The following is a 9,136-nucleotide window of genomic DNA, read 5'->3' on the forward strand; positions in this document are numbered from 1 at the left end:
GATTTATATGTCAAGACCTTGCCATTTTAAACCATTTCCCCTTTCTAGTACTCTGAGGAAATGAAAAGAAGATTATAATTTTCTGTATGGTTTAGGTAAAAAACTCCACTTTCCTAAAGTCCAGAGCCTTCTGTCATTGTTTTTAGTATAATTTAGGTTGGAAGGGACCTCTGAAGGTCAACTGGTCCAGTCCCACACCCAAAGTAGGTCCGACTTACCTGGGTTTCTAAGGACCAAAGGCAGATTTTCCATACATTGCCTGGGCCATCTCTGCTGGTGTTTGATTACTTTCAGAGTTAAAAAACCCTGAACATCTTCTATCAGAATTTGCCTTGTTTTAACCTTATCTCTCATCCTGTCACTTAGCACCTTCAAGGGTCTGGCTACATCTTCCCTATGTCCTCATGCTATGCTCAGCTACTCCCCTTTCTCATTTCCCTCAAGAGTCCACATTGTAGTCACTACAGCCAAAGGTGCCCTTGACTGTCTCATTCCCAACAAGTTCTTCCTTGGTTTTGAGTAGCAGATCAAGCAGAGTACCTTCTGTGGACAGCACATGTGAAAAAACCCTCTTCAGAGTGTCCCATTAATATCTCCATTGCACAGATGACGAATAGCTGAAAAAGCTCATTTCTTAAGTTTAACTAGAAACTGAATGACTAAAGTTGACTCAGTTTCTAGCTTGCCCAAGGCAACCACCACCCCAAAAAGTACACTATTTATTAGGCTGTGGCACTGACATTAACAACATAGATCTGATATGTAATCTGTCAGAACTTAACAGCAATGTGTAGCCCCAGTCATAACCTGAAAATATTTCCTGTCTGATAGGTGTTGACACAGATAATACTAAAGTCTATTTGTGTAAAGGATGGAGCATCCTTACTAGAAGGATCTCAGTAAAAGTTATTGACAGCACAAGCAGGATACTATATGCATAGATCTTTCTTAGGCCATGACGGTGTCAATAAAGGCAGAAAGGTCTACCTCTATAATCACAGTTCTGCAGGCAACTGTATGAAACAACAACAATAATTTTATTACTAAGTATTATTATTATTACTAGATTGCCCTGCATACATTAAAATAATGATTAAAACTTCCTATCAATGGTTTAAAAAGTGTTCACAAACACACCATTTTGTTTTAGATTATTTGCTGCTTATTTGGTTAAATAGGATATGGGAAATTTTATTAATATGCACCATTGTAGACTTGTCTCAGTTTTTCACCAGTCCTTAGGACGGCTGTGTATGAGACCCATCTCTCACTGGAAGTTCTGCTGGAAAGCAATGCAGTCAAATACAAATCTCTGGCAGTCTTTCAGTACTTATGTCTATTTTTAATCATTACCAACTGGAGCACAGTGGGAAACACAGGACAAAAGTGTATTTGGCTATAATTAGGCAAGAGATTTGCAACTGTTAGGAAACTCCAAATAGGACAAAATGTGATGATGTGTTCCTCAGCAACACTGGCTACTATGGGCACTTCTGATCTGCATTCAGCTCTTTACACTAGCTTGCCACAACTGAGCTCTGGGTTTCATTTCTTATGTCATTGCATTTTAAAGTCTAAATCCAGATAATCTGAAATACCATTAAAACCTTGAGGTTTCCCCTTCCCTTTTTTTATGCTATGGTATAAAAAGGAATGTGTTGCATGTTTTACAGGTACAAATTTCTATATCAGGATAAAGAATCTGAAAAATCAAGTGATGTGCAACTCAAACCAGGCTCTGAAAATTAGTGCCTATTTATAGCTTTGTTCTCCTTGTGCTTAAGCTCCATGCTTGTCAAGTAGGACTCACAACGCCCACCGTCTCAATGGGAGGCTCTGAAAATGTGTTTATATTTATGCAATGCTCAGATATTGGAAAGACAAATAGTAGATAGGAAGTCCATGAGGAGTTCCCATGTTCAATGCATTAAGCTGATCATCAAACAATAAGAGAAAATTCTTAAACTCTGTCTATGTACTGAACGACACAAAGATCTCAGAAAAAATAGCATCAATCATGTATTGAATTTAATCCCTATTTTAGGCACAAGGAAGATACGGGCTTCTACATATTCTACCAATATATGTGATGTTGTGGGCGTAATTATTATCCAGATTAGCATATGGTTTAATAATTTCTGTTTTGAGCTGTGAATTTTTAATTTATGTTTAGTTCAATTATTATTTTCATAGGAGATTTTAATCTCACTGGATTAAAAAACTGCCAAATCATAACCGCTGAGATATTACTTTCCCTACCCTTTTTTAGAGATACTCTTTCTCATGATCATTTCCTAATCACTGAGACTGGAATGGCCATTCTGACATGGCACAGAAGGATTTATCAGTAAAGAATTCACCCATACTGACTTTATATGTTCTTATTTAAGAATGTCCTCTATAGATGGGGGAAATTAAATGAGTAAAACTTGAAATGATGATCTGTAACAAAGGGGTCAAATGCCTCTCTGTTAAGGTGTATTTCATCCTGAAAAGATGCATAAATCTTTTCACATTCATGCCTGTCAAGAATGAACCAGCATTTTCTTGGTTTTCTGGCATTGCATTTGTCAAAATCTATGACCTGACTTTGTTTCTGTCACCATGCCATTAATGCAATCATTTACCCCTCTGGGCGTCAATGCATTGGGTGCTATTTGCTAGTGACCTTGTGGATAAAGAGTGGAATTATAATTTCTTTTTCAAGTATTTCAGGTGTACCATTTGCAGGTAGACAAATAATTTTAATCTGTCTGAAACTACTGCAATTACAAACCATATCTCCTACCATTTGTTTGTAGAGATAAAAGCTTAATTTTTCATATCTCTTAGTAGTATTTTTGTTTTGGATCTACTTCTGCTTGTTTTTATTGTTCCTGCTCTCCCAGAAAAAAAATAAACTGCATGCTGCCCAGAACAATAATTTCAACGAGACATGAAAATTATTTTTGCTTGAAATCTCCCTGAAAGAAAGATCATGTTACAGCAACTCACTATTGAAGTAGTCCTTGTAACATCAGTCCATTTAATTTGGATTCTGCTTGACCCTAGCTCTGAATACAGTACAATTTAAGAAGAGCCCTCTATTATTCCTCTCATACATGAGTTTTGATAATGTTCACCACTGCTTGAAGGGGAATGAGAAATTTGCTCTGACGTCTTTGGCAGCATTCTTGCTTTCTGGACTCAGTTGTGTGCAGCTGGGGAGGCCTGAGGTCTGTGTCTAGAGACCAGAGATGCTGGCGGCCAAACATGGCTACAGAGCTAAGTGAGAGCTACTGTCCTTTGACTGGAAAACATATGCCTGAAGCAGATAGTATGAACATGTTTTTTTGAAGTGTGTAAAGCAGGAAAAATGTCAGGCTATGCAAAAGCACATTTTTCTGTCAATGTTCTTAGCTAGATTCCAAGGCAAAAAGCCTATAGATGACTTGCAGCTTGATATGCTTTTGACATATTTTAACGGAAATTCAAGTTTGTAAGAGGACAAGTGACAACCTTTTACACAGGGCTGAATTTCTTATTAATAAAAGGGCACCTGAGACTCAAGTGTAGTAATGAATTAGCATGGACACAGGCTCCTGATAGCAGTGAGAGGAAGTGACCATGACCCCTTCTCCAGTTCTGGTGTCAGCTGCTCTTCTTTGTTGCTTTTTTACAGACTTTACACCAGAACATTTTTTTTCGAACTGCATTTCAAACAGCAAAAACCTTTAGGCACTTTCAGTTTATAAAACTTCTACACAAAATTTACTGCATAGAGAAATTTTTAGGAATCTCATCTGAGCACTCAGCTGTGTCTGTAACAAGAAGCAGTTCTGCAGGAATGATGGAACATCGCTGTTTTGATTATTTATTTTTAATTTAATTCAATTTAATTCAATTTAATTTTTTTTACTGCTGGAGTAATTTTTCTTCTGACAGCTTTTCTGTGGACTTATTTTTACTGCAAATTATCTGAACTTTATATATTTTGCAGGACTTGACTGAAGATTCCCAGTACTGATTTCCCAAGTCACCAAAACCTGTCAGATCTCAGTGCAATTGTTTATTTACATAATATTCTTCTCTCTCAGTGTAGAAATAGGGTAACCATGGAGTAACATAAATTATAAAACCTTCAGTAAATTGATACATTTTACTTTCACATGCAAACTTGTCATTCTTATGACCCTCACTTGTTTTATTGATAGTCTGAAATTTCCTGAAGATTCCCTTCATCCTTTAGCAGCTACTGCAGAGATTCGTTATGAATATTAGTGATTACTTTTCATAAACACTATTTAATCTGCATCATTGCACAGATGTATGCGAGTTCATTTATTATAACATTTTGCTTATAGGTTTTTTTGGGTTTTCTTAATTATCAATGAAGAAAAAGTTTGGGTCAGATCTGTTGGTTGACTTTGTGTTTATATTCCAGGGTTGTATTCATGCTGTTAGGTGAGACTTTCTCACAGAAAAAAAATAAAATTAAAAAACAATCCTGTCTCTGCTAATCCTGTTCTGCTTTGAAGATGGTCAGTATCACAGTGCTGACAAACTGTGCCTGAGGTTACTTCATACCTCAGCCTTACTGATACAATCTCTGTCCCAAGGTGTCATAGCACTCTCATCAGAGTCACTGTGACAATGTTTTCCCATGTATTAATCTGGTGCTTTTGGTCTCGGGGCTTTGTGTCTGCAAACCTCTATATTGCTGTTAGGGTGGGTTCTCAAGTGAGATGACTACCAGCAGCCTGAGGATAGCACCCTTTTCCTGTTTGTTCCCTTCCCCCTTTTTTTCAGATCTTAATTTCTAGCAGGAAAAAAGAAAGCACAGAGCACAACAAAGTAAATAGCAGTAATTTAAATACGGGACAACTATAAACCAATAATGCTTGTGCACAGGAACTTAACCGGCAATGGTTATGCAGCACTTAGACTTAATTAGCTCATTCCAATCAATGCTAACAACATTGTAAACAATACACTGGGCAAATTACCATGGAAAGTACTGAGGGAAAAGCATGGCGGAAATCATCCTCCTTATCATAATCATTATTGCTACCTGCTGCACTTGAGAGAGCATCCAGAGGACTGTTGCTACTTTTCCTTGGTGGCTGTGGCAGACAGCATCACTCCCAGTCCCTCTCTTTCTTCTTCTCCCTCTTTCTCTTTCTCCCTCTGCCTCTTTCTCCCTTTCCTTCTTCCCCTTTCTCCCTCTCCTCTCTCTCTTAATCTTTTCCCTTTCTCGCTCCTCTCCCTTTCCCTTTATCTCTCTCACTCTTTTAGTTTTTTGTTTTGTTTTGTGTTGTGTTGTGTTTTGTTTGATTTTGTTTTGTTTGGTTTGGTTTTGTTGTTTTTTTGTCTGAGAAGAACTTGCACTTTTATAATTGATGTATGGCACCAGCCATGGACCACCATAATAAATCTATGTGTATATGAAACTGTCTTGGCATTATTTGTGCAATAGTTTCATTCAATGATAAGGTGCTGCTTAACTGTGGATCTCCACAGTTTTAAAGCCCAATCTGATGCATTTTACAACAGTAAAGGCCTGATAACTTTGGAAACAGCTGTGGGATTTGGAAATATTAACATCTTTCTCCCTAACTCCAGCTGTATATTACTGAGAAATACTAGGAAGAATGGGTGTCTGGGAGTGCTGCTCATCTTACGCCTTACTGTGATGGTGCCCCATCCAAGTGATGGTGCAAGGCTGCTTGGCTGTCAAGCTTCACCTGCACCCTTTGTAGAAGCTTTTGGCTCCAGGAATAGACCCTTTCATCTGGAAAGTATTTCCTAACTAACACAAGACTCTACTAGAGACAACACCAAGCTTTCTGATCTATTCCAGAGATATTGACTGCTGTTAACCCCAGCAATTAAGTCACTGCTGAAGGTGATTCAAATGAAACGTGAGCATTTCAATGAGTATGTGGTCAAGTGGATCCATGCTCCACCCCAGTGCACACCTATAGGGGCTGTAATCTCCACTCCAAGGATGGAAATGAGTATATGGGGACACCCACTTCTTAAGACTGCTGTAATTTAATTGAAAGAGCTCCTGTGATCCCATCTATACATTCTTACAAGTTAGTGGTGGCAGTTGCTACATGTGAGATGTTTAGTCCTCCAAAGGGTAGTAGGAAGCCCACTAATATCAGGGCTTTTACACAATCCTGGAAGTCTGGCTGATTTAAGGAAGCAATCCATAAAATCCAAACATTGATCCAGGAACCAATTCCTGCTTACTAGTAAAAGTCTGTTAGCTGCAAGGTTACATGTGAAATGCTACAACTCCTGGAAACACCGTTCCCCTCCTTCCAAAGCTTGGCTACACTGTGCAGTGAGAGACTCAGTGTTATTTCTATGTTTATGTCTAGTTCTATGTTTAATCATTACTTATTCATTTTCTAAGAGACTGGTCCCTTTAGAGGACTTCTTTTTGGAAACTAGTAGGATTTTGGTGGAGGTTATGTGGTTAGGTCCTCAGCCAGGGCAGTTCTGGACATTTGCACAGGGCTGAACCTCAGCCACAGACAACAAGGTAACATCTAGACAAAGAAGATGCCAATCATCAAGGGGACCATTTTAAGTATGGGTAGAGGGACATATTTCTCTTTCATGTGCTTAAGGCTGGGATATGTAGACTCCAGTATGGGCATCTAAAAGCCAGAAGATAATGAACCAGATTACCTTTAGTCTCTCTTCCAGTCAGTAGGCATCTCCAAAAGGCAGTTCATCTCATCATTAAGGAAGTGACGATAATGGGTTATGCAAAACCCTCTTTGGAAGTCTCTGTTATTCTCAAGTGAGCCCAGAGTGGCTAGTTCAGACTTACGCATGTAAAGATGAGTTGAGATGAATCCCAGAGACTTTAGTATTTTGTAATTTCTTGTTTTGTTTTGCTTTTTAAATGCAGCTTTCTATTGCATCTGTAATCTGTCTTTGAATGTACTTCTGAACAGATTTTTTAAGGTATGCCATCATTGATTATAATTTCCGGAAAGCAGCAATCAAAGAAGATTAAGTGGCAACAAGTGGTTGTTCTTCAGAGATTTGCATTCCGTGTTGTCTTCAGCTGAACTATTGCCACAGGTATAAGTGATTTTTGGATGCATAGCCAATGGTGAACCATGCTGCTGTTAATGTAGAGACTGAAATTGAAAAAGAACCACTTTTGTTTGCACCAACTGCAATGGTGCCCGGTCTCTGGAGTGTTTCAATTTTACGTCCCAGAATTTGATGTAGAAAAGTTAACATTAAGATTGTAGCTACCCAAAGTTTATTTATAAAAAATTTTAGTTCTGGGGCTACTAGTAATTTACATTCTCATAAGCCTTTTGTAAGTTCTTACTATCACATTCCAAGTCAATACCATTAGCTGAATACCTCTCATCTTAATCTGATTTCTGGAAAACAAAGAAACATTCATGAAATATATAAAAATACAACTTTGCAAATCCATGTGATGGTGGTAGTTGTTGAGAAAGTTGCATTGCTGGTTTATTTACAGCTCTGACAAGCTTGGTTTATCACCACTGATTGTCATGTTCTTCTAAAATTTCTTGTGTTACTGTGGCAACTTAGATAAGGAATTAAGTTACGGGGAAATTTGTTAATTTGAAAGAAAAAGAATTAAATCACTCTGAGTGCAAGAGAAAAATGACAAATATTTAGTCATCAGTTATTTTGAAGGTACCTTTGGGGGCATGTAGTGCTGCTCAGCACATGAAGAGTATTTTTCACGTATGTGATTTATTCTCCTTGGAGAGAATTGTACAAGGGAACAACCAATACCAGTATTTTGCTCTATCAGATCATCTGGGTCATGACTACATGGTGAAATTGGAAGCATTGTCTTGGCTGCTTGTTATTACAGTTTTGATTTGTGCAAACAAATACTCTTACAATCAAGCAGCCACAAATGCAGTCAGATGTAACATTAAGTATTTCTGTTACAAGTAAAGCAATATCTTTCTGTAACACTACCAGCATCAAAAGGTCATGAGACAAAAGTATGTACAAGACTACTGAGTATTTCAAATGAATGTATATAGATGGAATTCTGCTCTTTTCTCTCTTTGGTCACTCTACTTCTGCAATCCAACTAACTTCTTTTTCTGAGAAAACAATTTTTTCGGCTGCAATGTCTTGCCTGCTTGAGGCCATGGCAGCACAAAGAACACATATATATCCTTCTTTGGCATAGCTTGTCATTTGTTTTATTATTTCTGTTGGAGTAAAGGAAGGAGACTCCAGTCTCTAGGTTTAGTTAGACTGAATTAAAGTTGAATGAGACCTCACAGGTGACACCGTCCTTTTTATTGTATGTGCACACACAGCTGAAGGCTGCAATTGATATCTGAGATGTCTTCAGCCAAGGTAAAAGCAGGAATACTCATGTAAACTTATATTTTCCTGGAATCATAGAATCATAGGACAGCCCAGCTTGGAAGGGCCCTCAAAAGATCACTTGGTTCAACATTTTATGGTAAAGGGAGCCTAGGCAGAATTATGCAACACCCTGTCCAATTGCATTTTAAACCCCCCAGTGATGGGAATTCTACCACATCCCTGGGGAGGTTCTTCCAGTGAATGATCGTTCTTACTGCAAAAAACGTCTTTCTTATATTGAGACAAAACATCTCCTGGCTCAACACACTGCACCTTGTCTTCTCTATGTGGCTGCCTGCAAAGAGAGAGCCTCTGTACTCTTTTTAGCCACCCTTTAAGTACTGGAATGTTGTGACGAGGTCACCCAGAGCCTTCTCTTCTTCAGAGAAAAGAGACCTAGTTCCTTCAGTCTTTCCTCATAGTGCAGCTTTTCCAGCTCTTTCATCATCTTTACGGCCCTTCTTTGGACCCTTTCCATTCTGTCTGCCTGTTTTTGAATTGTGGGGACCAGAACTCGATGCAGTACTACAAGTGTGGCCTGACAGGTGCTGATTAGAGTGGTATGATTGCATCTCTGTCTCTGCAAGAAGGTTTTTTCAGACTTACTGAAGTTGTTATTACTGAATTAATTACTGTGTCAGCTTTCCCAGAAGAGGATTTTGAAATGAGCACCTTTGGAGAACACGTGGAATAAACAGTCTCATTTCTTTCCAGCGCTGTTGTTTCTGCCACCACTGGCAATTGCTATTTTGTA

This window comes from Apus apus, chromosome 1 (genome assembly GCF_020740795.1).
Source record: "Apus apus isolate bApuApu2 chromosome 1, bApuApu2.pri.cur, whole genome shotgun sequence".
NCBI lineage: Eukaryota > Metazoa > Chordata > Aves > Apodiformes > Apodidae > Apus > Apus apus.